The sequence below is a fragment of the Jaculus jaculus genome, chromosome 16 (assembly GCF_020740685.1).
Source record: "Jaculus jaculus isolate mJacJac1 chromosome 16, mJacJac1.mat.Y.cur, whole genome shotgun sequence".
NCBI lineage: Eukaryota > Metazoa > Chordata > Mammalia > Rodentia > Dipodidae > Jaculus > Jaculus jaculus.
Genome location: NC_059117.1, coordinates 31,136,896 through 31,151,068, shown reverse-complemented (window position 1 = coordinate 31,151,068; position 14,173 = coordinate 31,136,896). Strand labels below are relative to the sequence as shown.

At 43.4% G+C, this 14,173-nt stretch overlaps 2 protein-coding genes across 15 annotated transcripts in view; one reads left to right on the top strand and one right to left on the bottom strand.

Moving 5' to 3' along the window:
• Positions 1-6,664, bottom strand: part of Hdac9 (histone deacetylase 9) — a 915,786-nt gene extending 909,122 nt beyond the window's left edge. For 4 of the 14 annotated variants that reach the window (XM_045135730.1, XM_045135719.1, XM_045135721.1 and 1 more), the window contains exon 1: positions 6,509-6,664. The gene's annotated coding sequence lies outside the window, so the exon portion shown is untranslated. The remainder of the gene's footprint in view (positions 1-6,508) is intronic. The other 10 variants (XM_045135717.1, XM_045135726.1, XM_045135728.1 and 7 more) reach the window with 6 other exon arrangements.
• Positions 6,665-6,983: 319 nt separating this feature from the next.
• The window catches only part of Prps1l1 (phosphoribosyl pyrophosphate synthetase 1 like 1), a 70,690-nt gene continuing 63,500 nt past the window's right edge, over positions 6,984-14,173 (top strand). The window contains 1 exon segment of the mRNA XM_045136046.1: positions 6,984-7,014. The gene's annotated coding sequence lies outside the window, so the exon portion shown is untranslated.

The window sequence follows — 14,173 nt, the reverse complement described above, 5'->3', positions numbered from 1 at the left end:
TGATCACTGAACCCTATCCCAGGAGAGTCCTATGTTATGTTACAGAGCACACTTTCCCCCTCAGAAGCTGGAGCACTGGCAGTGGCAGTGGTAGTCTTATAGGATCAATTCTGCAGAAGGATTTTGAGCTTTGTCTCTGAGAAAGTGCCTTCTCAGCCAAGTCTGCTCACTATACCAGAGACGTTGTGATGAACACATCCCAAGATCTAATGAGTCATGTCTTTGTATTACTGCCTCTCCTGAAGTTCACATAGAAGAGACAATTTGCCTCTAACAGATAGAACATAGCAAAGATGATGAATGTCACTCTGTGGAGTATATTTCACTAGATTAGTATAGAGATGCATATATGGAAAATGCAAAGTCACTTCCATCATTATATTAATTATACTCTGCCTCATCCAACTGGAGCAAGAGAGACTTTGAAAAAGTAAGCCACCATGTTGGAAGGAGTCTGTAAAAGGGTTACTTGGCAAAGCACTAAAGCTGAGAATATAGTTCCAAGAGCTGAGAGTGGCCTCGGCTGCCAGCCAGCAAGAAAATGGAAATTTCAGTCCTATAACCACAATGAAACAAATGATGCTAATATAAGGAAAGTTGATGCTTTCCTTTCCCCATTTGAGCCTCTGAGGAAACTGCAGCTCTAACTAACTCCCAGTGAGACTCCGAAGCACAGGACCTAGTTGAGTCATGTGTGGAAAATGTCAACATGTGCTATGTTAAGCTACTGAATTCGCTGTAATGTGTTACACAGTGATAGCAAATGAAAATAATCAATATTACCAAATAAATTTATTTTTGTGTTTGAGTTAACTAACATTCATTTCCATAATTTTTATTAATTTTATTTATTTATTTATTTGTTTGTTTGTTTGTTTGTTTGTTTGTTTGTTTATTTGCATAGAGAGAGAAGAAAGACAGACAGAGAAAGAATGGGCATGCCAGGGTCTCCAGCCACTGCAAACAAACTCCAGATGCATGTGCCCCTTGTACATCTGGCTTACATGGGTCCTGGTGAATCAAACCTGGGTCCTTTGGCTTCACAGGCAAACGTCTTAACTGCTAAGCCATTTAGCCAACCCTCATTTCCATAATTTGCTACCCATTACCTTGAGTGACACACAGTCTATCCAAGTCTTACACTTTTCTCAAACTCTACTCACCACTATTCCACCCAGGCTGGACAGACCATGCCTGTTCCCTTTCTGCCACAGCTTCTCCTGAGATAGGAAGAAAGTTCCATTTCCAGCAGCCTCAGCCATCCTCAGTCCTCCCAGCTGTATCCCACCCTCTGCCTGTTGCAGCACAGAATAGGTATGTGGATTTCTCTCTTTAAGGCTCTAAGTCAAGCTCATTGCAGTAAACAGCAAATCATCAATTTGTTTCTATACTTCATATTGAAGATAACTTAGATGAGTTCCTATAAGGCATACGATTAGAAGTACAGTAAAATATATAGATAGATAGATAGATAGATAGATAGATAGATAGATAGATAGAAAGAATATATATATACATACATACAATAGAGATTATCTGATACTGTCTTCTTGGTCAAAAAGACTAAACTTACTTCAATAAATACATGTGAGCTTACATAAAATTATTACATATTAGGACTTTGTGAAATTGCAGTGATTGCTTTCACATCCTTGATAACATCTTCCACTTCTGGCTCTAACAGCACAATAGTAGAAGTCTACTACCTTGGCTGCTAAAGATCATGTGTGCAATAATCTTAAAAATTATGTGGAGGGGGCTGGAGAGATGGCTCAGCGGTTAAGCACTTGCCTGTGAAGCCTAAGGACCACGGTTCGAGGCTCGATTCTCCAGGTCCCACGTTAGCCAGATGCACAAGGGGGCGCACACGTCTGGAGTTCGTTTGCAGTGGCTGGAGGCCCTGGCACGCCCATTCTCTCCCTCCCTCCCTCAGTCTCTCTCTCTCTCTCTCTCTCTCTCTCTCTCTCTCTCTCTGCCTCTCTCTCTCTCTGTCTGTTGCTCTCAAATAAATAAATAAAAATATTTTTAAAAATTATGTGGAGGGCTGGAGAAATGGCATAGCGGTTAAGGCACCTGCCTGCAAAGCCTAAGGACTAATGTTCAAATCTCCAGGTCCCACATAGCCAGACTCACAGTGAAACAAGCATGCAATGTTGCACATGCACACAAGGGGGCGCATGAATCTGGAGTTCTTTTGCAACAGCCGCAAACCCATTCTCCATTCCCATTCTCCCTCTCCCTCCCTCCCTCCCTCCCTCCCTCCCTCCCTCCCTCCCTCCCTCCCTCCCTCCCTCCCTCCCTCCCTCTCTCTCTCTCTCTCTCTCTCTCTCTCTCTCTCTCAACTAATTGATAATAAAAAAATTCTGTGGAGACCAGAAAGGGAGGGAATGTGGTTCAAAGAAGATAGAGATGAATGAGTTGCCATGCATTTTCATTTAAGTCTGTTTATTAAGATATGATGTCTCCATGGACAAAAATGACTAGATTTTTCTACTAACCCCTTGTTTACAACCATCAGACGATAAAACCAGCCAAAGCATTAGAGACAATAAAAGAAGGACAGTGTCTGGACAGTTCGCTAACAGCTGTCACTTGAAGTGGACACTCTATCACTACTGTCAAAACTCTTTCTTCCCAAAAATGATGCTTTGAGCTCTCCCCCTGCTAAGGCAGAGGATCTTCAAGCTGACAGCTCTGCTGACATTCCCTCAAGGGCTGCTTTCATCAGGAAAGGGCAGCGTGTGAATGATACAGCAAAGCCAGTGAGTGCAGGGCTATGTGGGCTATGGAGTGCTTTCAAGAAAGGATACCTGCCAGGCATGGTGGCTGGTACCTTTAATCCCAGCACTAGGCAAAGCAGAGATAGGAGGATCACTGTGCATTTGAGGACACCCTGAGACTATATAATGAATTCTAAGTCAGCCTGAGCTAGAGTGAGACCCTACCTCAGGAAAACCAAAAAAATAAAAATAAAAAAGGATAACCACTTACAGGAGTTATATACACTTGTTTGTTAGAGCCACCATTCTCCCCCATCATCAGGCAAACCACAAGAGCTCATCCCTTATGGATGGAAGAATACACTCTAAATTAATATGTAAACTTATAGTCATAAGCAGTTAAATATCTGGTAATATGTAAATCTATGAAATTGTCTTGAAAGCCCCAGGAGCAGTTTGCTCTTGTGATTAATAATGGGGAAATGTATATTTCACCCTCAGTTCACATTGATTCACTGATGTGTAATACTGGGTCTATTTGTGAACCTGCTGTCTTCTTTCTAAAATGAGAACATGTGTTCCTACCTAGTACTCAACATTTTAAAGAATTACTAAAAACTGTAAAAGTTATAATAACAACCTGGAAAACTTATGTGTATCTGTGGATATGTGAAATAAAAAGTAAATATAATATCCTTATTGAAAGAAAAAGGCTTCAACCAATAGAAGCCTCAACCAACTGAAACATTAATATAATTACATTTTGAAACAAAAAAGAATTAATTGAAGTTAAAAAAAAAAACACTTTTGGATGCAATCACAAAAAAGTCCATAGCTACACCATTTCACTAATGAGAAAGTACAGATGCTGCATACAGAAGGATTTTATGATGTCCATATGTTTCTCAAATGACTCTCCTTGTTAGCTATTTCTCCATATCTCTATTTAAGAATAACCTACACATTCCTCTCTGAAGAAGTATAAATTACAACATGCTGTAATATTTAAACAAATTCAAAAACTCATCCTAATAAAAATAAATTAAGAGTTTATATACCTAATAACCCTTAGGTATAGATATTAATAAAATATGAACTATTGACACCATTTAGAGAGGCTTTTACCTGTTAGTTTTAAGATTTTTTTTTTTTTTTTTTTTTTTTTTTTTTTTTTGGTTTTTCAAGGTAAGGTTTCACTCTAGCCCAGGCTGACCTGGAATTCACTATGGAATCTCAGGGTGGCCTCAAACTCACGGCAATCCTCCCACCTCTGCCTCCCGAGTGCTGGGATTAAAGGCGTGAGCCCCAAACCGGGCTAGTTTTAAGATTTAAAACTTTTTAAAACCTCACATAGAAGTTAATCTATAGTCCAGATATATACATATATACATATATATATATATATATATATATATATATATATATACACACACACACACATACATACATACACATACATACATACAAATACAGATGTACACGTAATTATCTAAGTTTTATAAAAGTAACTTCATAAACTATTTTACATTTTAATGATATTTTGGTCACAAAACACTCATAAAAATCTATAACCATGTAAAAGTTACATTTTAATTTCAAAAGCATTATCATTCTTTTTACTGAACATGGCAGTTTAGTATGCCAAACAGCCTCAGTCTGACTTTCCAGTAAAGATTAGCCCCATAAGCTAAGCTGCAGAGGGAGAGGAACCAGGAAGACATAGGTAAATAAAGAAATAAATAGTCTGTCTCTTAGCTATAAACTGGAGCTTTAGTTAAAACTCTCAACTTACTCCTGTACAGACCTCTGAGTCTTGACATGTCCGTTCTGTGAGGAAGATTCTCAGTGCAGGAGCAGAGCAGGGATGGACTCTCTCCCTCTAGCTGGCAGCCTATCAAAGGTCAGGCTGGGGATTCCCACTGTACATGCACCTGTTCGGTAACATATCTAAAAACATTCACTCCCCCCACACACACACACACAAAATGACATGGTAACTGAAAATGCTGCTTTTTTTGAGATTTGCCCTATTCAAGCAATGATGAGAAAACATTACAAGCAAGTTTAATATCTAACTTACTGTGCTTTCGGAAATGCAATCTTTTTATTAAGCATTTTAAATATGAAAGGTTTCCAGAAGGCACATCAGTGACTTGATTGGATAATTAAATTGGTCCAAACTGGAAGAGTGGCTTGAAAGGATAAGGAAGGCTAAGTGTTCACGGTAAAAGGGCAATACATTGATTGGGCAACAAATCTGCAGTCACGATAATTTCCGTGATAAACATCCAAAGTACCAAAGAGTGGTTCAAAAGATAGCTTTTCCAAACATGATTTTTAAATTGTCCTCATTTATTAACTGCAACTGATTCTGCACTGTTACTAATTACAGCATTTAAAAGATTTCTGGGGCATCAGAAAAATAACAGCCAGACCTTTTACAAAATGTCAAAAGGTTTTCTTTCAAAAGACTTCAGGTTATTTTTCTTTCATGTAGATTCTGTGTGCTTACTGCCTTCTTCTAGATTCCAATAACGCCAACAAGATTTGAAAGCATCACTATGCTCCAAATACTTGTAATTCCTAACTCTTCATAAGGCATCTCAGCACACCGAGAGTGGTCGGTTGTATAAGCCTTATACTATTGGGGGTGGAGAATTAACTCTTCACTTTCTTTTCAGGTATAAACTTTTCCAGCCTCTCTCGCCTCATCTCCACAATGCTCCCAATGCAACGGGATACAGAGACGTACCCAGCATCCATTCCCCACCCCCACGAGTTCAATACGCTACAGTTCACCTAAAAGTTCCTTTTGGAGGAACACACACACACCTTCCTGATGGGGGAAACAAACGCAACAGATCTTCCTCGAATGGGAGCACGGGAAACTCACGGGAGAATTCTTCAAGTCTGCATCACACAAATCGCATCCTCTTACTCCCAGCGGCTGGCTCTGCAAGGGAGCTTCGTCCACCTCTGTCATCCACAGACACAACAGGCCTGTGACTCCAGAGCCTCTCACTGCGGACCGGTGGGACGGCCTCAAAGCCAAGCTGCGGGCTGCGCGACCAAGGAACGCCCCCTGTCCTCGCTCCTCTAGACCCTCTGGGACACTCCCACCCGCTCCCCCCCCCCACTTCCCGCGGCGTTTAATTAACCAATTTACCTAAATGAGCTTATGGTTCACCACTCTCTCCACTGGCCATGGCGCTGCCTCGCCTCCCAGCCTCCCCAACTTTTCCTAAACCCAGCCTGCAGCCGCACTGCCTAGGAAGCAAAGCGGCCCGGGAAACACCGAAGGTACCCCCCGCTAAGTACTGCTCCCCTCGAGCAACACGTTGGCAGCACAAACTTTTCATGCACGGCTCGCATCCGACGCGAACCTGGGGCGTGCGACGGGCACGGGGAAGGAAGCATCTGGCCAACGTCCCCTCGCCTCGGGCTAGCCTTGCCCAGTGCCATGGTCTTCACGGTACAGATCACCCAGCACCCAACTTCTCACAAAGGTGCCCACCAACCTCCAGGATGCAAGATGCCAGGGAAGTGGGATGCAAGTCCAGACCGAGATGCTGTTAAACCCGTATGTGTGTGTGTGGTGGTGGGGGGGGGGGAGACCCCCAGGCAGGGAATCTGAACGGCGCCGCGGTGCCTCGGGAAGACCCGTGGTCGCCAATTCCCAGGGCTTTCCTCCCTGCCACCCCCTCCCCAGCAACCCACCTCCTCCCCCCCCCCCCACACACACACACCCGCGGGCAGTGGCCGGAGAGCCGGGCCGCGGTGGCACTCACCTCCTCCGGCTCGTGCCCAGAGGATGACGCTCGCCCTCCTTCGCCCCGCGCCGGAGACCACCCCCCCTTCCTAACTTCGCTCCCTTCTCCAAACAGCCATCTTTCGAAGCGCAGGAGAGAGAGAGAGAGAATGGCGAGCCTGGAGGCGAAGCGGGGATGGAAAGTTGAGTGGAGGAGCGCGCGCGGCGGGCGGCGCGGCGCGGCGAGGGCGGGCGGGCGGGCGGCGGGCGCGGCGGGGCCGGTCGGGGCGCTGCGCGGAGCTGCGCGGCGCTGTGTTGCGGGACGCGCGGCCGCCGGCGCGCGGGCGGGAGGAGCTCGGGGAGGCGGCCGCGGGCGGCGCGAGGGGAGCGGGTGGCGGCGGCGCGCGCGCGGAGGCCGGGCTAAAAATAGCGCTTCTCGGGGAGGGGAGAGGGAGTGGAGTGGAGCGTGGAGAGGGGGGGCGGAGGTGGGAGGGAGCCCGCGAGGCCGGCGGGTCCCGGAGCCCATGCGCGCCTGGAGGTGGCGGGGTAGGGTCGTCGGGGGCTGGGGTGGGGTGGGGGGGGAGAGACTGGGCGGGACCGGCTGCGGAGGCGAGGCGGGAGCGCGGACCCGCCAGGCCCCGGGTGGGACCAGCCGCAGGGCGCGGCGGCGGCGGCGGCGGCGGTGCGGGGACGGGGATGGGGACACCTGGGTGCGAGCGCGGCCGGCGGGGGAGGGGAGACCCTGGGGAGGGTCGCGTGAGACTGGAGAGGATGAGACCCAGGGGTTGCGGAGTGGATGCACGGAGCCCGGAGAGCCTGGGGTGAATTGGTGTGTCACCGGCGGAAACAGGTCTCCAGGTGACCGTCGGGACCCTGGGCTCCGCTGCCGAGGCCGGGGCGGGGCAGGAGCCGGCTGCGGCCTCGCCCTGCCCACCGGCTCACCCCGGCTCCCCAGGCCCGGCCTGGATGCCCAGGTGCGCGCCCGCCGCCCGCCGCCCGCCGCCCGCCGCTGCACCCTGAGCCAGCCTAGGCGATAACCAAGACGTCCCCATACACAGGCTTAACCATCCAGGGAATTTAAAAAAAAATGTTGCATTTTATATATATACATTTTTTTAAGGACAAAACGGGAAATGTAAGAAAATAAGTGATGGCCAAAGGGTTCAGGTTTGCCGCGTTTCAAGGCCACACGAGGAAGCCGCTGAGCTGCTCTGGAAGCAGCCCTGACCTGGGGAGAGCCAGTTGACTCCAGATCCTCTTCAGTCGTTAATATCTTCCATTGGGAGTTGAAAAATAAATTACTGCTATAAATTATCTATACAAGTCTTCCTAATACCTGCAAATCTCTTTACAAGTATCAAAGACTGAATGAAAATGCTATATAAAAGGACTGATCCTACACATATTCGTCAAATATGCTAACAGCTGCTCACCCAAAAAGGCTAATCTTTATGATGCGTATAATTTGATCCTCAACCCAATTAAAAGCTAGTGTCTGTTCAGGTTATGGGTTTCCTCTGTGTCAGCTGAAAGATTGCCCATTCACAATTATGCACATGGGAAGGAGAAAGACCTAACCCAGCGTCTTCGTTGTCAGCTGAGAGACCGAGGACCCTAGGCAGCAACATCCTCGCCCCAAGGATTGATTCACTGGAGGTAGAGTTCAGATTAAAACCAGAATACCCATTCCATTACACCATGGTAGCTTGAAGAAAAGGGGACTTTCCACAGTGATTTAAAAACCTTTTTGGCATTTATAATGAGTCAGAGGTAGGGATGGCTACATGTATCCCTCACTTTCCCTTCGTAGGAATTCACATTCTAGAAGTGGTCAACTTGCTTGAGATTTTTTTTTTTTTTCTTTTCCAGGTAGGGTTTCAGTCTAGCCCAAACTGACCTGGAATTCACTATGTAGTCTCAGGGTGGCCTCGAACTCATGGCGCCCCTCCTACCTCTGCCTCCCGAGTGCTGGGATTAAAGGTGTGCGCCTCGGAGATTTATTTTTTTAAAAGGCCCAGCTGTAAGGGTTGTGGCTCTAGAGCTCCTGCCAGCTTGGCGTTCTTGTCCATACCGGGAAGTCTGTTAATTATCATGATGACTCTGCACAGTGGGTGCTCAGTGGTGAAACTGATGGTATTAAAGAAAATATGTCATCAGAGCTGTTCCTATGTGCATGAGCTAAGTATCAATATCCAGGGACTTGTCCACACTGTCCTTCAAAATGGAGTCCTTTCTGAAATCGCCGAGCTTCCAGGCCTTTATATTTTTCTTCCAGTGAATCTGTTCATCTACCGCTGACTCCACAGGAATTAAATCTCCCTCTATTATCTCTCAAGAAAAACCTTTCTTGAACAGTGTGATTGAAACATAACGAAAGTATGAATTCCTGGGACTCCGCTGGTTACATACAACAGACCTTTGTGCAACAAAGGCACTTATGGGAGACTCTACCTTCCGGAGAGCTGGGAGAGGAAACAGTTCATCTTCACTTACCGACATTATTTACGTCTGCCACATAGCAAGAAGCTGTTTTATCATTCCTGTAGATATTTCAGTGCCAATGTAAAGTAATAACTTGCTAGCTGCTACTGGCAATTCAAACATCTTAAGTTATTGTTTAATTAAAAAAGGTTATGAGCTGGGCATGGTAGCATATGCCTTTGATCCCAGCACTCGGAAGGCAGAGGTGCGAAGATCACTGTGACTTCTAGCCCACCCTAGGACTACTGTGTGAGTTCCAAGTCAGCCTCAGCTTGAGTGAGACCCTACCTTGAAACAAAAAAAAAAAATTATGATTTCTTCTCAATGTTCTTGCTCTCTGTTCAAGCTTGTATATCTTTAATATTATTATATGCTTTTTTTTTACTGAATTCATTCCTCAACTGAACTCTAAGAACAAAGTGGTAACCCATTCACATTTTTGTAATTCATTATCATTTTTAAAGGAAAAGTTTCATATTTCCAGAGAAATTGAGATGATATCGTAGGCTGAGCACCTGACAATCCAAGCATCTGAAATCTAAAATGCTCTAAAATCTAAAAGTTATTGACCGCCAACACGGTTCCAGAAGTGACAAATGCCATACCGACCTCATGTGACTGGTTGTAGTCAAAACACAGCCACACTAAAAATATTGTATAAAAACTACCTCAGGCTATGTGAATAAAGCATATGTGAAACAAATGAGTTTTGTTTTTAGATTTGGTCCCATCCACATGAAATGTAATTATGTAGATGCAAAATCTCAAAATCTGAAAAAAATATCAAAATTCAAAATCATACCTACTCCCAGATTTTTTAGGTAAGGTATACTTAACCTGTACGGAGATCTCCCCATGTGAACCTCACACACATTTACACAATCACCACCATCAACATCTTTCACTGACATAGTACATGTCCTACAATTAGTGAACTCAAAATTATATATTATTATTAACTTTTTTGGACCCATAGTTCTTTACATTCCCTTGGTTTCCAATATGTTCTTTTTCTGTTTCAGGATTCCAACTAGTATTCCAAATTCTATTTGATGGCCATATCTTCTCAGACTACTCTTGGCCATGACAAATTTCTTTTTTCTTTTTTTTTTTGGTTTGGGTGATCTTTGTTTGAGAAGTGTTGATCAATTGCTTTTTAGTTTGCCCCTCTACTGGAATGTGTTTAATGTTTTTCTTTTTTTTTTTTAATTAATTAATTTATTTATTTGAGAGCGACAGACACAGAGAGAAAGACAGATAGAGGGAGAGAGAGAGAATGGGCGCGCCAGGGATTCCAGCCTCTGCAAACGAACTCCAGACGTGTGCGCCCCCTTGTGCATCTGGCTAATGTGGGACCTGGGGAACCGAGCCTCAAACCGGGGTCCTTAGGCTTCACAGGCAAGTGCTTAACCGCTAAGCCATCTCTCCAGCCCTGTTTAATGCTTTTCTTTACTAGAGTGGAGTTGGGTTTTACAGAGAAATTTATAAAGTGCCATTCTCATCATAGATCAAGAGAACACTCTAGTAACTCATGTGCACATTGACCTTGATGACTGTCTGAAATGGTCTTTGTCAGCAGATTTGCTGTCTTTTCTCTTTACATTCTGTACTCACATAAAGGAAGTCACTATCTATAGGGCACACTCTTTTAGGATAGATTATCAACATAATTTATTTGTATTCTTATATACTCAGTAACTTTATTTTTAGACATCTGCACATTTTCAATATGGTAAGCCATTGATAAAGTAGAATTCAAGAAAAGTATTAAACAAAAAATTTTCTTGAAAGAAAAGCTATAAGGAGCCTGGCATGGTGGCACACACCTTTAGTCCCAGCACTTAGGGAGCAGACATAGGAGGATTAGTGTGAGTTTAAGGCCACCCTGAGATTACATAATTAATGCCAGGTCAGCCTGGACCAGAGTGAGACCGTACCTCACAAAAACAAAAGAAAAAAAAAACTGTAAGGGTCCAGACATTACCAAGATGACAAGATGGGATCTTCCAGTGCCTGTCACCTTGCATAAATGTAAATTTGAACAACTATCTATACACAAAAAGCTTCCATAAGAGTTAAGGAAATCAAATGAGATTGCAGAATGAGTATAACTGAGAAAAAAAGAAAGAAAGTTCAAGTAAAGAAAATAAAAAAGAAGTTATTTCAACAGATACCACAGAAATAAAAGAGCCATAAGAGATAATTATGCAAGCAATATATATATACCAATCAATCATATAATCTAGAAGAGATGGAGAAATTCCTGTATACATATTAAGCTGCCTCATAACAAAGTAGAAAATTTGGACAGATAAAAATTGGGTAAGAAGGATGAATCGGTAATTAAAAGCTTCCCATCAGGGCTGGAGCAATTGTTCAGTGGTTAAGAAACTTGCCTGCAATGCTTAATAACTCTGCTTCAATTACCCACTACCCATGTAAAGCCAGGTGTACAAAGAGGTGCATGCTCCTGGAGTTTGCTGCTAGAGGATCTGGAGCACTCATTCTCATTCTCATTCTCTCTCTCTCTCTGCAAATAAATAAATAAAGTGTTTTTTAAAAGCTTCCCATCAAGGAAATTGCCAGAACCTGATGGATTCACTGCTAAATTATAATGCATTTTAAGAAAAAAATAATACTTTTTGTTCAAATGCTTCAAAAAATTGAAGAAAGCAAGGTGTGATGGTGCACCCCTTTAATCCCAGCACTTGGGAGGCAGATGTAGGAGGATTGCCATGAGTTCAAGGCAAGCCTGACACTACATAGTGAATTCCAGGTCAGCCTGGGCTAGAGTAAGACACTACCTCAAAAACCAAAAACAAAACAAAACAGAAAAATGGAAGAGCAAGGAATAGTCAAGCTCATTTTACAAGACCAATATTATTCTGCCACCAAAGCCAGATAATAGCATAACAAGAAAAGAAAATTACAGGCCAATATTTGCAATGATCCTAAGTGTGAGAATTCTCTCAAAAATTCTAGCAAATAAAATACAGCAGTTCATTAAATGCTTAATGTGTTGTATCAGTTATGACCTCATGCAGGGTCAAAATACCTGACTAGAAACATGTTAGGGAAAGAAAGAGATAATTTTGGTTTGCAGCTCCAGGAGATAGAATTGGCCATGGCAGAGAAAGCATGGAGGATCAGGAAGTAAGCATCACATTGTCACATCAGCAGAAAGGAAGTAGAGAGAAAGAACAGCAAGCTGGGCCAGGCTGTAACACCTCAAGTCCTCCAATGAGACACTTCCTCCAACACGGCTTTACATCACAAGATTTCCACAACCTTTCAGAATAGTACCATCAGCTGGCAATTAAGTATTCAAATATATTAGCCTATGGGGTACATTTGACATTCAAGCTCACCACATTCTACCTCTGGTCCCCATGGTTATCTTATGATGCAAAATGCATTCAGTACAACTTCAAACTTCCTACATTCATGACAAATTACAACACTATTCAAAAGTCTCATCAGAGTCTGAAAGCAGTCTCTTAACATCAAAACAGAAGTCATGTACTTCCAACATACAATGAGACAGAATAATTATTCCTGTTTGAAAAGGAAGAATGGAGGACATAACAAGAAAAGACTAGAAAAGATTAAGACAAACCCCACAGAGCAAATAACAAATCCTGGAGCTCCATATATGGTCCCTGGGACTCTGGTCTCCAAAAGTCTTGGGTAGCTCCACCCTTCTAACTGTGCTGTCCGTAGTCTCTCTCCTCCATAGAATCTACCCTGAGCTTGCAACTTCTCTTGGCTGATAGCTCACTCTCTTGACATCTAACTCTTGTCTCCAGTACAACTGGGTTCACCTTCAGAGCTTCATACACTGGTATCACAGGGCGTCCTTGCAGGGACTTCAACAATGTCTCACATTGCTTGGCCTTAGCAGCTCTCTGGAACCACAGTGACTATTTTATCCCCCCCCCCCCCCCACACACACACACCAATCTTGCATCTTTTATCCTTCTGAAACCAGTACCATGTGGGAAATGATGCTAAATTCTGCCCTTAGGTTGGAAGGAAACCTGGCAGCCATGGCACACAGCTATAGCAGCCTCTTACATGCTGACCTTGGGAAACAAAAGGCCTCCATAAGCATTCTTCCTTCTGATCTTTTCCTTTCAAAAGAGTTCACATTCCTCCTACTTTGAGCCTTCAATGGGTTGGGTCTTGCCCTCAGGACATCTTTCCTATTGTCTGAATGGAGAGCAGTTAGCTTACCTTTAATTTCTTCAGTAGTTACAACTAAAAGGGCTACCATTTCTGTGCATATGATTTTAAATTTGTTCTCATTTCTTTATTTGTCAAACTCCATATTTTTTTTTCCTTATCACATTTTGACTCTTCCGTTGTATGAGGAAAGCCAAAATAAGCCATACCAGAGTAAAGCAATTCTGCCTTGAAATTTACTCCAGTAAACATACTAGTTAATTGCTTTTATATTTAATTTTAGGGCTGAGGAGGTAGCTCCATAGGTAACCTGTGTGCCTTGCAAATCTAAGGATCTGAATTTAATTCCCATTATCCATATAAATTACCAGATATGGCAGTAAAAGATGGCATTCCTGAAGAGAGGTCCTGAGTGCACATGTACACACACACTCACACGCATGCAAAAATCAAATAATTTTTAAGGGTGCTAGATGTCTCAGCTGGTAATGCACTTACTATATATTTAACTTTATTCAAGTTTTCAAGACAGAGACAGAATGTAGTCACTTTCTTTGCCAGAATATTACATGTATCACATGAACTACCTCTAGCTCAATTAATGACAAAGTCTTTGTTACCTCTGATATATTATAAGATGAGCTTTTACAATCTACATTTTTGTTTTGGCTTTCTGGTCTTCTAAAATCCCACTAGAATGGCCCACTAAACTCTGTTTATAGCATTGTGACGTTTCTCTAGTCCGAAGTTCCAAATTCTTCAATATTCCTCATGCAAACCGATTCAAAAAAAGACTGAGGAGCACAAGGTCAGGTTGTCACAGCAACAGTCAACCTTCTTGGTAGCATTTTTTTTTGAATCAGTTACCTTCTCATTGTGGGGACAAAAATATGTGACCAAAAGCAGATTAGTGAAGGAAATGGTTTATTTCAGCCCACAATTCCATCATGATTGGGGAAAGCATGCCTTATTAGGAAACCAGCATCACATCAGCGGGAAGAAAGTAGCATGAAATAGAACAGCAAGCAAGGCCAGACTATAT